The sequence below is a fragment of the Phyllobates terribilis genome, unplaced genomic scaffold (assembly GCF_046119375.1).
Source record: "Phyllobates terribilis strain yellow unplaced genomic scaffold, ASM4611937v1 Scaffold_381__1_contigs__length_1843176, whole genome shotgun sequence".
Taxonomy (NCBI): Eukaryota; Metazoa; Chordata; class Amphibia; order Anura; family Dendrobatidae; genus Phyllobates; species Phyllobates terribilis.
Window position 1 is genome coordinate 518,906 of NW_027363141.1, and position 17,873 is coordinate 536,778.

Genomic DNA, 17,873 nt, shown 5'->3' on the forward strand with positions numbered 1-17,873 from the left:
AAGCCAAAGAGTCCATCCCAAAATCCGACAAACAAGCAAAATGAACAAAAAACATTGAATTCAATTCTTTCTGATTTTAGAAACTGCATTAAAGAAGGGGTGCACCGGTCCTGGAGATACTGCAATACCAGGTCAATGCGTGGAGTGGACAGAGCAAGCTCTTTTTCCATCTCCCTGTTCTAAAAATCCATTTAATATATGGTCCCCAGATAGGGGACGTATCAGATATTAAACTGATAAGAACAGATACTACACTTGATCTTAGCCAAAAGGCCGAGAAGCGATAACCAGAATTGGTTTCAAACTACGGAGCCACCCAAGGATCCTGAAAAGTCCATTTGTGGAGATGAGCTCCTGGACTCCCGTTAAGAAGACATGTTGTCAACCTCTAGATCCCTTACATGCCTGCACTTTTCGGCTTGCTGCTGCTGCAATCCACGCGTTTTAGATCTGCATAACTCCACCTCTTTAAACACAGCACCTTCACCCCCTGCTGTTCCCACCCGCCTCAACACCGTTGGAAGGGAGGAGAACCAATTAAGGCGGGGGGTGGGGTGGAACGAGCAGCTGTCTACCCTTAGCAGGAGGGCTCCTTATTACATACCTCTCCTGCTGCTGCTGCTGCTGGCTGTCCAGCAGCAGACTGAAGGTGGCTGCTGCTGTGCACAGGTATATAAAGGCTCAGAGCCTATTATGACACGCGCAGCCAGCGTTCCATTGCCACATTCCATCTACTGCAGGCAGGATACCTGGCTGGCTGAATGTCGCTGAGAAGCTCACAGAGACCGCCATAAGCAACAGTTTAACAGAATGCCACAGACTAATCAACCAAACTTTTTGGGTTGGGTTCTCTTTTATAGTCTGCAGGCATTAAATGAAAGAAGTCAGTGTTCCAGCAGAAGGAGACAACGTTTCAGAAAAGGCATTGTAGCAAACCAAAAAAGAAATTTTAAGCGCAGCAGAGTAACCAGCGCACATACCTGTTAGCTCAGGTGAGTTTAAAAGGCTGCTGTTGATAACAAGGGCATTTGCTAAATAGATGGTGTGTGTGCAACAATATACTGAAAGGTCAATTATATTGTGCAGCTTATCTCACCACCTGTAGTTATTTAGGTGAAAGCTCCAAAATGCTTGCCTAATATGTCTGTTTATCCAAAAGGAAGTAAAAAGGGAGAGCTAGAAAGATAGCATTGCATCACATTACATGGCAATGCAATGCACAGTTGCTGAAGTTGAACCAAAATGAGCTTGTAATCTGGCTTCTGCAACTTTGAACATGAAAAATCCAATGAGGAGAAGAAAAGCAAAGCCAAAGAGTCCATCCCAAAATCCGACAAACAAGCAAAATGAACAAAAAACATTGAATTCAATTCTTTCTGATTTTAGAAACTGCATTAAAGAAGGGGTGCACCGGTCCTGGAGATACTGCAATACCAGGTCAATGCGTGGAGTGGACAGAGCAAGCTCTTTTTCCATCTCCCTGTTCTAAAAATCCATTTAATATATGGTCCCCAGATAGGGGACGTATCAGATATTAAACTGATAAGAACAGATACTACACTTGATCTTAGCCAAAAGGCCGAGAAGCGATAACCAGAATTGGTTTCAAACTACGGAGCCACCCAAGGATCCTGAAAAGTCCATTTGTGGAGATGAGCTCCTGGACTCCCGTTAAGAAGACATGTTGTCAACCTCTAGATCCCTTACATGCCTGCACTTTTCGGCTTGCTGCTGCTGCAATCCACGCGTTTTAGATCTGCATAACTTCACCTCTTTAAACACAGCACCTTCACCCCCTGCTGTTCCCACCCGCCTCAACACCGTTGGAAGGGAGGAGAACCAATTAAGGCGGGGGGTGGGGTGGAACGAGCAGCTGTCTACCCTTAGCAGGAGGGCTCCTGATTACATACCTCTCCTGCTGCTGCTGCTGCTGGCTGTCCAGCAGCAGACTGAAGGTGGCTGCTGCTGTGCACAGGTAAATAAAGGCTCAGAGCCTATTATGACACGCGCAGCCAGCGTTCCATTGCCACATTCCATCTACTGCAGGCAGGATACCTGGCTGGCTGAATGTCGCTGAGAAGCTCACAGAGACCGCCATAAGCAACAGTTTAACAGAATGCCACAGACTAATCAACCAAACTTTTTGGGTTGGGTTCTCTTTTATAGTCTGCAGGCATTAAATGAAAGAAGTCAGTGTTCCAGCAGAAGGAGACAACGTTTCAGAAAAGGCATTGTAGCAAACCAAAAAAGAAATTTTAAGCGCAGCAGAGTAACCAGCGCACATACCTGTTAGCTCAGGTGAGTTTAAAAGGCTGCTGTTGATAACAAGGGCATTTGCTAAATAGATGGTGTGTGTGCAACAATATACTGAAAGGTCAATTATATTGTGCAGCTTATCTCACCACCTGTAGTTATTTAGGTGAAAGCTCCAAAATGCTTGCCTAATATGTCTGTTTATCCAAAAGGAAGTAAAAAGGGAGAGCTAGAAAGATAGCATTGCATCACATTACATGGCAATGCAATGCACAGTTGCTGAAGTTGAACCAAAATGAGCTTGTAATCTGGCTTCTGCAACTTTGAACATGAAAAATCCAATGAGGAGAAGAAAAGCAAAGCCAAAGAGTCCATCCCAAAATCCGACAAACAAGCAAAATGAACAAAAAACATTGAATTCAATTCTTTCTGATTTTAGAAACTGCATTAAAGAAGGGGTGCACCGGTCCTGGAGATACTGCAATACCAGGTCAATGCGTGGAGTGGACAGAGCAAGCTCTTTTTCCATCTCCCTGTTCTAAAAATCCATTTAATATATGGTCCCCAGATAGGGGACGTATCAGATATTAAACTGATAAGAACAGATACTACACTTGATCTTAGCCAAAAGGCCGAGAAGCGATAACCAGAATTGGTTTCAAACTACGGAGCCACCCAAGGATCCTGAAAAGTCCATTTGTGGAGATGAGCTCCTGGACTCCCTTTAAGAAGACATGTTGTCAACCTCTAGATCCCTTACATGCCTGCACTTTTCGGCTTGCTGCTGCTGCAATCCACGCGTTTTAGATCTGCATAACTCCACCTCTTTAAACACAGCACCTTCACCCCCTGCTGTTCCCACCCGCCTCAACACCGTTGGAAGGGAGGAGAACCAATTAAGGCGGGGGGTGGGGTGGAACGAGCAGCTGTCTACCCTTAGCAGGAGGGCTCCTGATTACATACCTCTCCTGCTGCTGCTGCTGCTGGCTGTCCAGCAGCAGACTGAAGGTGGCTGCTGCTGTGCACAGGTATATAAAGGCTCAGAGCCTATTATGACACGCGCAGCCAGCGTTCCATTGCCACATTCCATCTACTGCAGGCAGGATACCTGGCTGGCTGAATGTCGCTGAGAAGCTCACAGAGACCGCCATAAGCAACAGTTTAACAGAATGCCACAGACTAATCAACCAAACTTTTTGGGTTGGGTTCTCTTTTATAGTCTGCAGGCATTAAATGAAAGAAGTCAGTGTTCCAGCAGAAGGAGACAACGTTTCAGAAAAGGCATTGTAGCAAACCAAAAAAGAAATTTTAAGCGCAGCAGAGTAACCAGCGCACATACCTGTTAGCTCAGGTGAGTTTAAAAGGCTGCTGTTGATAACAAGGGCATTTGCTAAATAGATGGTGTGTGTGCAACAATATACTGAAAGGTCAATTATATTGTGCAGCTTATCTCACCACCTGTAGTTATTTAGGTGAAAGCTCCAAAATGCTTGCCTAATATGTCTGTTTATCCAAAAGGAAGTAAAAAGGGAGAGCTAGAAAGATAGCATTGCATCACATTACATGGCAATGCAATGCACAGTTGCTGAAGTTGAACCAAAATGAGCTTGTAATCTGGCTTCTGCAACTTTGAACATGAAAAATCCAATGAGAAGAAGAAAAGCAAAGCCAAAGAGTCCATCCCAAAATCCGACAAACAAGCAAAATGAACAAAAAACATTGAATTCAATTCTTTCTGATTTTAGAAACTGCATTAAAGAAGGGGTGCACCGGTCCTGGAGATACTGCAATACCAGGTCAATGCGTGGAGTGGACAGAGCAAGCTCTTTTTCCATCTCCCTGTTCTAAAAATCCATTTAATATATGGTCCCCAGATAGGGGACGTATCAGATATTAAACTGATAAGAACAGATACTACACTTGATCTTAGCCAAAAGGCCGAGAAGCGATAACCAGAATTGGTTTCAAACTACGGAGCCACCCAAGGATCCTGAAAAGTCCATTTGTGGAGATGAGCTCCTGGACTCCCGTTAAGAAGACATGTTGTCAACCTCTAGATCCCTTACATGCCTGCACTTTTCGGCTTGCTGCTGCTGCAATCCACGCGTTTTAGATCTGCATAACTCCACCTCTTTAAACACAGCACCTTCACCCCCTGCTGTTCCCACCCGCCTCAACACCGTTGGAAGGGAGGAGAACCAATTAAGGCGGGGGGTGGGGTGGAACGAGCAGCTGTCTACCCTTAGCAGGAGGGCTCCTGATTACATACCTCTCCTGCTGCTGCTGCTGCTGGCTGTCCAGCAGCAGACTGAAGGTGGCTGCTGCTGTGCACAGGTATATAAAGGCTCAGAGCCTATTATGACACGCGCAGCCAGCGTTCCATTGCCACATTCCATCTACTGCAGGCAGGATACCTGGCTGGCTGAATGTCGCTGAGAAGCTCACAGAGACCGCCATAAGCAACAGTTTAACAGAATGCCACAGACTAATCAACCAAACTTTTTGGGTTGGGTTCTCTTTTATAGTCTGCAGGCATTAAATGAAAGAAGTCAGTGTTCCAGCAGAAGGAGACAACGTTTCAGAAAAGGCATTGTAGCAAACCAAAAAAGAAATTTTAAGCGCAGCAGAGTAACCAGCGCACATACCTGTTAGCTCAGGTGAGTTTAAAAGGCTGCTGTTGATAACAAGGGCATTTGCTAAATAGATGATGTGTGTGCAACAATATACTGAAAGGTCAATTATATTGTGCAGCTTATCTCACCACCTGTAGTTATTTAGGTGAAAGCTCCAAAATGCTTGCCTAATATGTCTGTTTATCCAAAAGGAAGTAAAAAGGGAGAGCTAGAAAGATAGCATTGCATCACATTACATGGCAATGCAATGCACAGTTGCTGAAGTTGAACCAAAATGAGCTTGTAATCTGGCTTCTGCAACTTTGAACATGAAAAATCCATTGAGGAGAAGAAAAGCAAAGCCAAAGAGTCCATCCCAAAATCCGACAAACAAGCAAAATGAACAAAAAACATTGAATTCAATTCTTTCTGATTTTAGAAACTGCATTAAAGAAGGGGTGCACCGGTCCTGGAGATACTGCAATACCAGGTCAATGCGTGGAGTGGACAGAGCAAGCTCTTTTTCCATCTCCCTGTTCTAAAAATCCATTTAATATATGGTCCCCAGATAGGGGACGTATCAGATATTAAACTGATAAGAACAGATTTTGCGTTTATATTTAAAATATCGTAGTCTTTATCTTTTCTTCAGAGCTTTAAAATAACATCTTCCATAGGTGATAGTTCCATATACTCAGGGCTCTTTTCTTTCCAAGCTTCTTCATATCCATTAGGTAGTACATATAAATTTCACTTAATGCCAGTCTTATACAATCCTTGACTTCTATATAGTCTCTTTTAAACAACAATATGTTTCTGGTCTTCCATAGAGCACTTTTAACACAACTCAAAGTGCACCATAAAACTCTCTCTTTTTCTTTCGTCATGTTTGGTAAAATCCCATATAAAACCACTTCATGGCTTAAAAAATTAAGACCAGATAAAAATTTTAAAAGCTCACCACAGTCTTTCCACACTTGCTGTGCAAAATCACAATTCCAAATAAGGTGCATAGTAGTCTCATCATTATTGCACTGATGCCTCGGGCAGGTTTGTATAGTACTAAGTCTTCTTTTATACTGGAAATCACGAGTCGGTAAACATTCCTGCACAATCATCCAAGCTAAATCTTTATGTTGATTCATCAGGTAAGGTGCATTTGTTAAATTCCATATTTTAGTGACTCTGCTATATGAATAATGGCTTATGGGCGTCAAAGTTTCTTTCTTTTTTAATTGCTGCAGCAGCTTCCTTGCATTCTTCAATGTCTCCATCTCAAAAGAATCTAGGCCATATAATCTGATAACTTTCTCCAGGATGGCATATTGTTGTGGAGGTGATAACAACACTGGGCTTGTTAAAGAAATGGATATCCACTTTCGCCTCCTAAAAATGTGGCCAGCTGCATATCTTAAAAAATGTGCCCAAGGGCTTGAAGCAAACATATATTTAAAACAGAGGCTAAAAAACTTGGAGTATAAAAACAGTTTGACGTTGGGAACATCCTTACCACCAAGGTGGTGCATCTTGTACATTGTTTCTCTCTTCACCTTTTCGAACTTAGAGTTCCACACAAATTCAAACAGCATTCTCTGTAATCTTCTCGCTGTAAGGTCACTTGGGGGATAAACATAACTGAGATATAACATGACAGGAAGCAGAAGGGCCTTAATAATTAAAACTTTACCTTCGATTGTTAATTTTCTTAATTTCCAAAAGTCAATCTTCTTTTGTATTTTGTCCCTTACTCCATCCCAGCTCTTCATTCCATCATTCTGTCGATCAAAAATCACGCCCAGAATTTTAATCTTCTCTGACTGCATCGGGAGATCAGGGATGGACACATCCGCCCAATTGCCACGGACAAAACAATCACATTTCTCAATGTTTAACTTAAACCCTGAGGCTTCACAAAAAAAATTGGTCGTTCTTATAGCTCTCCTGAGAGCGGCAGGTGATGAACAAAAAATAGTAATATCATCCATGTAGCCCATTACCTTCACATCTCTTCCATGTCCTCCAGGGATAGGGACACCTTTAATCACTTTATCCTCTCGTAGCATAGATAAAAGAGGCTCTATTGCACATATAAATAGCACTGGGGACAAAGGGCAGCCTTGCTTCACACCTGAATGCAAAAACACTTCATTAGACAAAAATCCATTGATTAAAATTTTACTAAAAGAGTTCTTATATAAAAGTGCCACTTGCTTGATAAAAATTTCAGGGAAGCCCATTTTTTTTAAAACCAACCATAAAAAACAATGAGAGACACGATCAAAAGCCTTTTGAAAATCCAACGATAAAATTGCTAAGTCTTGCTTCCTGGATTGCTGGTACCATATGACATCGCGGATGGTATTGAGATGCTCCGCAACTCCTCTTCCTGGCACCCCACATACCTGGTCCTCATAAATAACTTTGGATAAAACTTTTTTAAAACGGTTCACTAAAATTTTGGACATCAACTTGTAATCAACATTCAACAGTGTGATTGGTCTCCAGTTTGCCAGATGGGATTTGGCTCCTTTTTTAAAAATCAGGGAGACCAGACCACTTCTCCAAGATATAGGCAGGATATCACACTTAAAAGCTTCTTTGATTACTAAAAACAAGTCGGGTTTTAAAAAATTCCAAAATTCACGATAAAATTCAACAGGCAAACCGTCAGAACCAGGGGTTTTCCCATAGGAAAAACTTTTGATAGCAGCATCTACTTCCGACAAGGTGACTTCAGTGCATAACAATTCTTGGTCTTCGCGGCTCAGACTATTTTTTAATGAATTAAGGGCATCTTCAGTAAAAGACTGGTCTATAGTTTTCTCATTAAAAAGCTGCTGATAAAACTGGTGAGCTTGGTTGAGCATACCTTCAGTTGTAGTTTCACCCTCTAATTCTGTTATCATTTCCTTAGCAGCAACTACTTTTTTAAAAAAAAATCTTGAGCACTTTTCATTTTTCTCCATCACTTCAATTTTTGAGTTATAAATTATTTCCTTACCCTTCGACTCTATACTCTTTTTAATTTCTTTTTTTGTTGCTTCAATTAAATCGTCCATTTCAAGTCCCACATCTCTTAGTTGATAACAGGTCTGCAATTTAGTAATAAGCCTTTTATGCCAAGCGGACTTTTCTCTTGCATTGGCTATGCTGACCTTGATAAAAAAACTTTTTATCTTCATCTTGCTGTATTCCCACCATTCTAGCAGAGTTAAAAATTTTTGTTGTTTTGTTCTTAAATAATTAAAAAACGCTTTAAAATCTGTTCTTACCTTAGGATCTTGTAACAATGTTGTATTTAGCCTCCAAACTCCTCTTGCCTTGACAAGCCCAGGTAATTCTAACTCTGATAGCAACATCTTATGATCTGAAAAAATGTTTGGGATTAAGACAACAGATTTGACATTCACATATTGGGACATGAAAATAAAATCAATACGAGATTTAGAAGAAGAGTTCTCCCAAGTATAACCGGGATCATTACTACGGATCTCTTTCCAGGAGTCTCTAAGAAAAAAATCAGTTAACAAATCCTTTAGTTGTTTCTCTGTTTTGTCTTTTTTAGGAACGGTGGAACTCCCGCTTCTCCCTTCACCAGGCAAGACACAATTGAAATCCCCACAGAACATCAGAGGCGATGAACCAGGTAGGTAATATTGCACATCTTCAAACAACTGATGTCTCTCTTCCTTCACCGGAGAAGCATAAATGTTCAAAAGTCTAAAGTCCACACCTTTAAAACTAATATTTAAGAAAAGAGCACGTCCAGAAGAAATGTCCACAAAAGAGTTGATTTTAAAGTCATGCGACCTAAACAGCACTCCAATGCCAGAGGAACGATTTTCATTATCTCCGGACCAGATAGAGGGCCCATGAGGCCAATCTTTTCTTAAATCTGCATAATTCATATCAAAGTCAATGTTACATTCTTGCAAACAAAAGACATCACAGTCCACTGTTGACAGGTAGGAAAACAAAGCAGCCCTTCTTGTAGAGCCCCTTATACTCCTCACATTGAGCGAGGCTACTTTAATTGATGAGGTCATGATAGGATAGTTCAGGTCACACTACTGTCAGAATCAGACATAAAGCCCACCGATGTTAACGGGCTCTGCACTTCTGAGTCCGAAAAAGAAATGTTTATAGGGTCTGAAGGCCTTGGCTCCTCAGGAGGGGCAGCGGGAGCCATTGGCTTGTATTGCAGAAGACTTGGTTTTAATGGACACTTCTTGGAAGTCTCCCTGGCCACATTCTCATCAGACCTATCATCTGTTTTCCTTTTCCTACGAGTTTCCAGCTCCATTGCTTCTTCCTCCGAGCTAAATGTCCCGATTTCAGCAGAGGGACTCCCCTCCACCACCATATCACCCGGATCAGAATCAGCAGCCCAGTCCTTAGATGAAGCTTCCCTCCTCTCAGGACGGACAGGTTTCTCAGCTGGAGGTTTCTGCATAGACGTGGGCTTATGCGCAGCAGGAATAGGAGAACTGGCAGGTTTTCCCTGTGCAGCAGGCACTGAAGTGCTTGTGGACCCGCCTACAGGGGGTTGTGTTCGCACAGTAGATACAGGAGCACCGGTGGGACCCCCCTTAGCAGCAGGAGCAGGAGGGTTGGTTGGCTTCCTCTGTGCAGCAGGTGCAGACGTACCACCTGATGTACTAGCAGGCTTGGTCTGTGGAGCAGGTACTGGAGAGCTAGAAGACTGCCCCCGCGCTGTAGACGCACCCGCAGGAGCAGGAACAGCAGAGGGTTGCCTCTGCCCCCCGGGAGCAGATGGAGGCACACGGGCAGGTTGCTTTGCCAGCGTTTCAGCATAGGTTTCCGCCTTTTTCTTCAAAGGACACTCCCGGAAGGAGTGACCTGGGACCCGGCAGATGTTGCACACCATCTCATTGGTACAGTCCATTGTGGCATGTCCATGCTTGTAGCACTTCTTACAGATTGCCACCTCCTCCTTGCAGTTCTCATAAGTGTGACCGAAACACATGCATTTCCGGCAGAAGAGGGGCATGTCCGGGTAGAAGAGGCGCCCCCGCTCCCTACCGATCAGGAAACTTGACGGAGGATGACGCTGACCACCAATGCCATTTGGATCTTCACAAAATTTAACAAAAAATTTATGCTTTCCCGTCCAGAGGTTTTCCTCATTCATGACCTTGTGGGAATACCGCAGTTCTGGGAAATAGTTTTGAAGAAAGCAAATAATATTAACTAAGGGAACATGAGGGTTGCTCATCTGAACCACGAGCGGCTTCTCTCCACCGGAGTAAAGGATGACAAAGGTGAGTCCTTTAAGATCCTCATCTGAAAGGTGCAGGTGTATCTGGCGGAAGAGGTTCTGGCACGCATACTCCGACTCCAGAGTCAAAGTGAAGGAACCGGGGCGATCTTGAAGGGCCAGGATGTCTTCCCTCTTTACTCCTAGGATCTCCAGCAGCACTCTCCTCACGAAAAACTTCAAGGTCATCTTCTCCTTGGATGCATCGTCCACTTCGATCTTGAAAGAGTTCTTGATGCGAAGGTCACCAGCTCTGGCATAGCGCACTGCGGCCGCTACTGCTGATGCCATCTTCAAAAGGTAGATAGGGTCGATCGCCTTCTTGGTTTCTTTGCGTATCTGCCCCCTAAAGCAGCATGAGGCTTAAGACGGCTTTTACACCGCCGATGCCTCAAGGCCAAGGGCACGATTGGCTTAGAATCCTTCTGGCAAGATGTGGTATCTTAGCCAAAAGGCCGAGAAGCGATAACCAGAATTGGTTTCAAACTACGGAGCCACCCAAGGATCCTGAAAAGTCCATTTGTGGAGATGAGCTCCTGGACTCCCGTTAAGAAGACATGTTGTCAACCTCTAGATCCCTTACATGCCTGCACTTTTCGGCTTGCTGCTGCTGCAATCCACGCGTTTTAGATCTGCATAACTCCACCTCTTTAAACACAGCACCTTCACCCCCTGCTGTTCCCACCCGCCTCAACACCGTTGGAAGGGAGGAGAACCAATTAAGGCGGGGGGTGGGGTGGAACGAGCAGCTGTCTACCCTTAGCAGGAGGGCTCCTGATTACATACCTCTCCTGCTGCTGCTGCTGCTGGCTGTCCAGCAGCAGACTGAAGGTGGCTGCTGCTGTGCACAGGTATATAAAGGCTCAGAGCCTATTATGACACGCGCAGCCAGCGTTCCATTGCCACATTCCATCTACTGCAGGCAGGATACCTGGCTGGCTGAATGTCGCTGAGAAGCTCACAGAGACCGCCATAAGCAACAGTTTAACAGAATGCCACAGACTAATCAACCAAACTTTTTGGGTTGGGTTCTCTTTTATAGTCTGCAGGCATTAAATGAAAGAAGTCAGTGTTCCAGCAGAAGGAGACAACGTTTCAGAAAAGGCATTGTAGCAAACCAAAAAAGAAATTTTAAGCGCAGCAGAGTAACCAGCGCACATACCTGTTAGCTCAGGTGAGTTTAAAAGGCTGCTGTTGATAACAAGGGCATTTGCTAAATAGATGGTGTGTGTGCAACAATATACTGAAAGGTCAATTATATTGTGCAGCTTATCTCACCACCTGTAGTTATTTAGGTGAAAGCTCCAAAATGCTTGCCTAATATGTCTGTTTATCCAAAAGGAAGTAAAAAGGGAGAGCTAGAAAGATAGCATTGCATCACATTACATGGCAATGCAATGCACAGTTGCTGAAGTTGAACCAAAATGAGCTTGTAATCTGGCTTCTGCAACTTTGAACATGAAAAATCCAATGAGGAGAAGAAAAGCAAAGCCAAAGAGTCCATCCCAAAATCCGACAAACAAGCAAAATGAACAAAAAACATTGAATTCAATTCTTTCTGATTTTAGAAACTGCATTAAAGAAGGGGTGCACCGGTCCTGGAGATACTGCAATACCAGGTCAATGCGTGGAGTGGACAGAGCAAGCTCTTTTTCCATCTCCCTGTTCTAAAAATCCATTTAATATATGGTCCCCAGATAGGGGACGTATCAGATATTAAACTGATAAGAACAGATACTACACTTGATCTTAGCCAAAAGGCCGAGAAGCGATAACCAGAATTGGTTTCAAACTACGGAGCCACCCAAGGATCCTGAAAAGTCCATTTGTGGAGATGAGCTCCTGGACTCCCGTTAAGAAGACATGTTGTCAACCTCTAGATCCCTTACATGCCTGCACTTTTCGGCTTGCTGCTGCTGCAATCCACGCGTTTTAGATCTGCATAACTCCACCTCTTTAAACACAGCACCTTCACCCCCTGCTGTTCCCACCCGCCTCAACACCGTTGGAAGGGAGGAGAACCAATTAAGGCGGGGGGTGGGGTGGAACGAGCAGCTGTCTACCCTTAGCAGGAGGGCTCCTGATTACATACCTCTCCTGCTGCTGCTGCTGCTGGCTGTCCAGCAGCAGACTGAAGGTGGCTGCTGCTGTGCACAGGTATATAAAGGCTCAGAGCCTATTATGACACGCGCAGCCAGCGTTCCATTGCCACATTCCATCTACTGCAGGCAGGATACCTGGCTGGCTGAATGTCGCTGAGAAGCTCACAGAGACCGCCATAAGCAACAGTTTAACAGAATGCCACAGACTAATCAACCAAACTTTTTGGGTTGGGTTCTCTTTTATAGTCTGCAGGCATTAAATGAAAGAAGTCAGTGTTCCAGCAGAAGGAGACAACGTTTCAGAAAAGGCATTGTAGCAAACCAAAAAAGAAATTTTAAGCGCAGCAGAGTAACCAGCGCACATACCTGTTAGCTCAGGTGAGTTTAAAAGGCTGCTGTTGATAACAAGGGCATTTGCTAAATAGATGGTGTGTGTGCAACAATATACTGAAAGGTCAATTATATTGTGCAGCTTATCTCACCACCTGTAGTTATTTAGGTGAAAGCTCCAAAATGCTTGCCTAATATGTCTGTTTATCCAAAAGGAAGTAAAAAGGGAGAGCTAGAAAGATAGCATTGCATCACATTACATGGCAATGCAATGCACAGTTGCTGAAGTTGAACCAAAATGAGCTTGTAATCTGGCTTCTGCAACTTTGAACATGAAAAATCCATTGAGGAGAAGAAAAGCAAAGCCAAAGAGTCCATCCCAAAATCCGACAAACAAGCAAAATGAACAAAAAACATTGAATTCAATTCTTTCTGATTTTAGAAACTGCATTAAAGAAGGGGTGCACCGGTCCTGGAGATACTGCAATACCAGGTCAATGCGTGGAGTGGACAGAGCAAGCTCTTTTTCCATCTCCCTGTTCTAAAAATCCATTTAATATATGGTCCCCAGATAGGGGACGTATCAGATATTAAACTGATAAGAACAGATACTACACTTGATCTTAGCCAAAAGGCCGAGAAGCGATAACCAGAATTGGTTTCAAACTACGGAGCCACCCAAGGATCCTGAAAAGTCCATTTGTGGAGATGAGCTCCTGGACTCCCGTTAAGAAGACATGTTGTCAACCTCTAGATCCCTTACATGCCTGCACTTTTCGGCTTGCTGCTGCTGCAATCCACGCGTTTTAGATCTGCATAACTCCACCTCTTTAAACACAGCACCTTCACCCCCTGCTGTTCCCACCCGCCTCAACACCGTTGGAAGGGAGGAGAACCAATTAAGGCGGGGGGTGGGGTGGAACGAGCAGCTGTCTACCCTTAGCAGGAGGGCTCCTGATTACATACCTCTCCTGCTGCTGCTGCTGCTGGCTGTCCAGCAGCAGACTGAAGGTGGCTGCTGCTGTGCACAGGTATATAAAGGCTCAGAGCCTATTATGACACGCGCAGCCAGCGTTCCATTGCCACATTCCATCTACTGCAGGCAGGATACCTGGCTGGCTGAATGTCGCTGAGAAGCTCACAGAGACCGCCATAAGCAACAGTTTAACAGAATGCCACAGACTAATCAACCATACTTTTTGGGTTGGGTTCTCTTTTATAGTCTGCAGGCATTAAATGAAAGAAGTCAGTGTTCCAGCAGAAGGAGACAACGTTTCAGAAAAGGCATTGAAAAAAAAGCAAACCAAAAAAGAAATTTTAAGCGCAGCAGAGTAACCAGCGCACATACCTGTTAGCTCAGGTGAGTTTAAAAGGCTGCTGTTGATAACAAGGGCATTTGCTAAATAGATGGTGTGTGTGCAACAATATACTGAAAGGTCAATTATATTGTGCAGCTTATCTCACCACCTGTAGTTATTTAGGTGAAAGCTCCAAAATGCTTGCCTAATATGTCTGTTTATCCAAAAGGAAGTAAAAAGGGAGAGCTAGAAAGATAGCATTGCATCACATTACATGGCAATGCAATGCACAGTTGCTGAAGTTGAACCAAAATGAGCTTGTAATCTGGCTTCTGCAACTTTGAACATGAAAAATCCAATGAGGAGAAGAAAAGCAAAGCCAAAGAGTCCATCCCAAAATCCGACAAACAAGCAAAATGAACAAAAAACATTGAATTCAATTCTTTCTGATTTTAGAAACTGCATTAAAGAAGGGGTGCACCGGTCCTGGAGATACTGCAATACCAGGTCAATGCGTGGAGTGGACAGAGCAAGCTCTTTTTCCATCTCCCTGTTCTAAAAATCCATTTAATATATGGTCCCCAGATAGGGGACGTATCAGATATTAAACTGATAAGAACAGATACTACACTTGATCTTAGCCAAAAGGCCGAGAAGCGATAACCAGAATTGGTTTCAAACTACGGAGCCACCCAAGGATCCTGAAAAGTCCATTTGTGGAGATGAGCTCCTGGACTCCCGTTAAGAAGACATGTTGTCAACCTCTAGATCCCTTACATGCCTGCACTTTTCGGCTTGCTGCTGCTGCAATCCACGCGTTTTAGATCTGCATAACTCCACCTCTTTAAACACAGCACCTTCACCCCCTGCTGTTCCCACCCGCCTCAACACCGTTGGAAGGGAGGAGAACCAATTAAGGCGGGGGGTGGGGTGGAACGAGCAGCTGTCTACCCTTAGCAGGAGGGCTCCTGATTACATACCTCTCCTGCTGCTGCTGCTGCTGGCTGTCCAGCAGCAGACTGAAGGTGGCTGCTGCTGTGCACAGGTATATAAAGGCTCAGAGCCTATTATGACACGCGCAGCCAGCGTTCCATTGCCACATTCCATCTACTGCAGGCAGGATACCTGGCTGGCTGAATGTCGCTGAGAAGCTCACAGAGACCGCCATAAGCAACAGTTTAACAGAATGCCACAGACTAATCAACCAAACTTTTTGGGTTGGGTTCTCTTTTATAGTCTGCAGGCATTAAATGAAAGAAGTCAGTGTTCCAGCAGAAGGAGACAACGTTTCAGAAAAGGCATTGTAGCAAACCAAAAAAGAAATTTTAAGCGCAGCAGAGTAACCAGCGCACATACCTGTTAGCTCAGGTGAGTTTAAAAGGCTGCTGTTGATAACAAGGGCATTTGCTAAATAGATGGTGTGTGTGCAACAATATACTGAAAGGTCAATTATATTGTGCAGCTTATCTCACCACCTGTAGTTATTTAGGTGAAAGCTCCAAAATGCTTGCCTAATATGTCTGTTTATCCAAAAGGAAGTAAAAAGGGAGAGCTAGAAAGATAGCATTGCATCACATTACATGGCAATGCAATGCACAGTTGCTGAAGTTGAACCAAAATGAGCTTGTAATCTGGCTTCTGCAACTTTGAACATGAAAAATCCAATGAGGAGAAGAAAAGCAAAGCCAAAGAGTCCATCCCAAAATCCGACAAACAAGCAAAATGAACAAAAAACATTGAATTCAATTCTTTCTGATTTTAGAAACTGCATTAAAGAAGGGGTGCACCGGTCCTGGAGATACTGCAATACCAGGTCAATGCGTGGAGTGGACAGAGCAAGCTCTTTTTCCATCTCCCTGTTCTAAAAATCCATTTAATATATGGTCCCCAGATAGGGGACATATCAGATATTAAACTGATAAGAACAGATACTACACTTGATCTTAGCCAAAAGGCCGAGAAGCGATAACCAGAATTGGTTTCAAACTACGGAGCCACCCAAGGATCCTGAAAAGTCCATTTGTGGAGATGAGCTCCTGGACTCCCGTTAAGAAGACATGTTGTCAACCTCTAGATCCCTTACATGCCTGCACTTTTCGGCTTGCTGCTGCTGCAATCCACGCGTTTTAGATCTGCATAACTCCACCTCTTTAAACACAGCACCTTCACCCCCTGCTGTTCCCACCCGCCTCAACACCGTTGGAAGGGAGGAGAACCAATTAAGGCGGGGGGTGGGGTGGAACGAGCAGCTGTCTACCCTTAGCAGGAGGGCTCCTGATTACATACCTCTCCTGCTGCTGCTGCTGCTGGCTGTCCAGCAGCAGACTGAAGGTGGCTGCTGCTGTGCACAGGTATATAAAGGCTCAGAGCCTATTATGACACGCGCAGCCAGCGTTCCATTGCCACATTCCATCTACTGCAGGCAGGATACCTGGCTGGCTGAATGTCGCTGAGAAGCTCACAGAGACCGCCATAAGCAACAGTTTAACAGAATGCCACAGACTAATCAACCAAACTTTTTGGGTTGGGTTCTCTTTTATAGTCTGCAGGCATTAAATGAAAGAAGTCAGTGTTCCAGCAGAAGGAGACAACGTTTCAGAAAAGGCATTGTAGCAAACCAAAAAAGAAATTTTAAGCGCAGCAGAGTAACCAGCGCACATACCTGTTAGCTCAGGTGAGTTTAAAAGGCTGCTGTTGATAACAAGGGCATTTGCTAAATAGATGGTGTGTGTGCAACAATATACTGAAAGGTCAATTATATTGTGCAGCTTATCTCACCACCTGTAGTTATTTAGGTGAAAGCTCCAAAATGCTTGCCTAATATGTCTGTTTATCCAAAAGGAAGTAAAAAGGGAGAGCTAGAAAGATAGCATTGCATCACATTACATGGCAATGCAATGCACAGTTGCTGAAGTTGAACCAAAATGAGCTTGTAATCTGGCTTCTGCAACTTTGAACATGAAAAATCCAATGAGGAGAAGAAAAGCAAAGCCAAAGAGTCCATCCCAAAATCCGACAAACAAGCAAAATGAACAAAAAACATTGAATTCAATTCTTTCTGATTTTAGAAACTGCATTAAAGAAGGGGTGCACCGGTCCTGGAGATACTGCAATACCAGGTCAATGCGTGGAGTGGACAGAGCAAGCTCTTTTTCCATCTCCCTGTTCTAAAAATCCATTTAATATATGGTCCCCAGATAGGGGACGTATCAGATATTAAACTGATAAGAACAGATACTACACTTGATCTTAGCCAAAAGGCCGAGAAGCGATAACCAGAATTGGTTTCAAACTACGGAGCCACCCAAGGATCCTGAAAAGTCCATTTGTGGAGATGAGCTCCTGGACTCCCGTTAAGAAGACATGTTGTCAACCTCTAGATCCCTTACATGCCTGCACTTTTCGGCTTGCTGCTGCTGCAATCCACGCGTTTTAGATCTGCATAACTCCACCTCTTTAAACACAGCACCTTCACCCCCTGCTGTTCCCACCCGCCTCAACACCGTTGGAAGGGAGGAGAACCAATTAAGGCGGGGGGTGGGGTGGAACGAGCAGCTGTCTACCCTTAGCAGGAGGGCTCCTGATTACATACCTCTCCTGCTGCTGCTGCTGCTGGCTGTCCAGCAGCAGACTGAAGGTGGCTGCTGCTGTGCACAGGTATATAAAGGCTCAGAGCCTATTATGACACGCGCAGCCAGCGTTCCATTGCCACATTCCATCTACTGCAGGCAGGATACCTGGCTGGCTGAATGTCGCTGAGAAGCTCACAGAGACCGCCATAAGCAACAGTTTAATAGAATGCCACAGACTAATCAACCAAACTTTTTGGGTTGGGTTCTCTTTTATAGTCTGCAGGCATTAAATGAAAGAAGTCAGTGTTCCAGCAGAAGGAGACAACGTTTCAGAAAAGGCATTGTAGCAAACCAAAAAAGAAATTTTAAGCGCAGCAGAGTAACCAGCGCACATACCTGTTAGCTCAGGTGAGTTTAAAAGGCTGCTG

General features: G+C 44.2%; 9 non-coding genes and 1 pseudogene across 9 annotated transcripts; all 10 read right to left on the minus strand.

Moving 5' to 3' along the window:
• Window positions 1–94: 94 nt before the first annotated feature.
• On the minus strand, window positions 95–285 carry LOC141223852 (U2 spliceosomal RNA). Its single transcript, XR_012291374.1, has one exon. It is a non-coding gene; the product is annotated as a U2 spliceosomal RNA (small nuclear RNA).
• Window positions 286–1,400: 1,115 nt separating this feature from the next.
• On the minus strand, window positions 1,401–1,591 carry LOC141223854 (U2 spliceosomal RNA). Its single transcript, XR_012291376.1, has one exon. It is a non-coding gene; the product is annotated as a U2 spliceosomal RNA (small nuclear RNA).
• Window positions 1,592–2,706: 1,115 nt separating this feature from the next.
• On the minus strand, window positions 2,707–2,897 carry LOC141223855 (U2 spliceosomal RNA). The gene has a single exon (XR_012291377.1). It is a non-coding gene; the product is annotated as a U2 spliceosomal RNA (small nuclear RNA).
• Window positions 2,898–4,012: 1,115 nt separating this feature from the next.
• Window positions 4,013–4,203, minus strand: LOC141223856 (U2 spliceosomal RNA). Its single transcript, XR_012291378.1, has one exon. It is a non-coding gene; the product is annotated as a U2 spliceosomal RNA (small nuclear RNA).
• Window positions 4,204–5,318: 1,115 nt separating this feature from the next.
• On the minus strand, window positions 5,319–5,494 carry LOC141224168 (U2 spliceosomal RNA; annotated as a pseudogene).
• A 6,231-nt stretch (window positions 5,495–11,725) lies between these two features.
• On the minus strand, window positions 11,726–11,916 carry LOC141223857 (U2 spliceosomal RNA). The gene has a single exon (XR_012291379.1). It is a non-coding gene; the product is annotated as a U2 spliceosomal RNA (small nuclear RNA).
• Window positions 11,917–13,031: 1,115 nt separating this feature from the next.
• Window positions 13,032–13,222, minus strand: LOC141223858 (U2 spliceosomal RNA). The gene has a single exon (XR_012291380.1). It is a non-coding gene; the product is annotated as a U2 spliceosomal RNA (small nuclear RNA).
• Window positions 13,223–14,343: 1,121 nt separating this feature from the next.
• LOC141223859 (U2 spliceosomal RNA) lies at window positions 14,344–14,534 on the minus strand. The gene has a single exon (XR_012291381.1). It is a non-coding gene; the product is annotated as a U2 spliceosomal RNA (small nuclear RNA).
• A 1,115-nt stretch (window positions 14,535–15,649) lies between these two features.
• On the minus strand, window positions 15,650–15,840 carry LOC141223962 (U2 spliceosomal RNA). The gene has a single exon (XR_012291482.1). It is a non-coding gene; the product is annotated as a U2 spliceosomal RNA (small nuclear RNA).
• Window positions 15,841–16,955: 1,115 nt separating this feature from the next.
• On the minus strand, window positions 16,956–17,146 carry LOC141223860 (U2 spliceosomal RNA). Its single transcript, XR_012291382.1, has one exon. It is a non-coding gene; the product is annotated as a U2 spliceosomal RNA (small nuclear RNA).
• Between the last annotated feature and the right edge of the window lie 727 nt (window positions 17,147–17,873).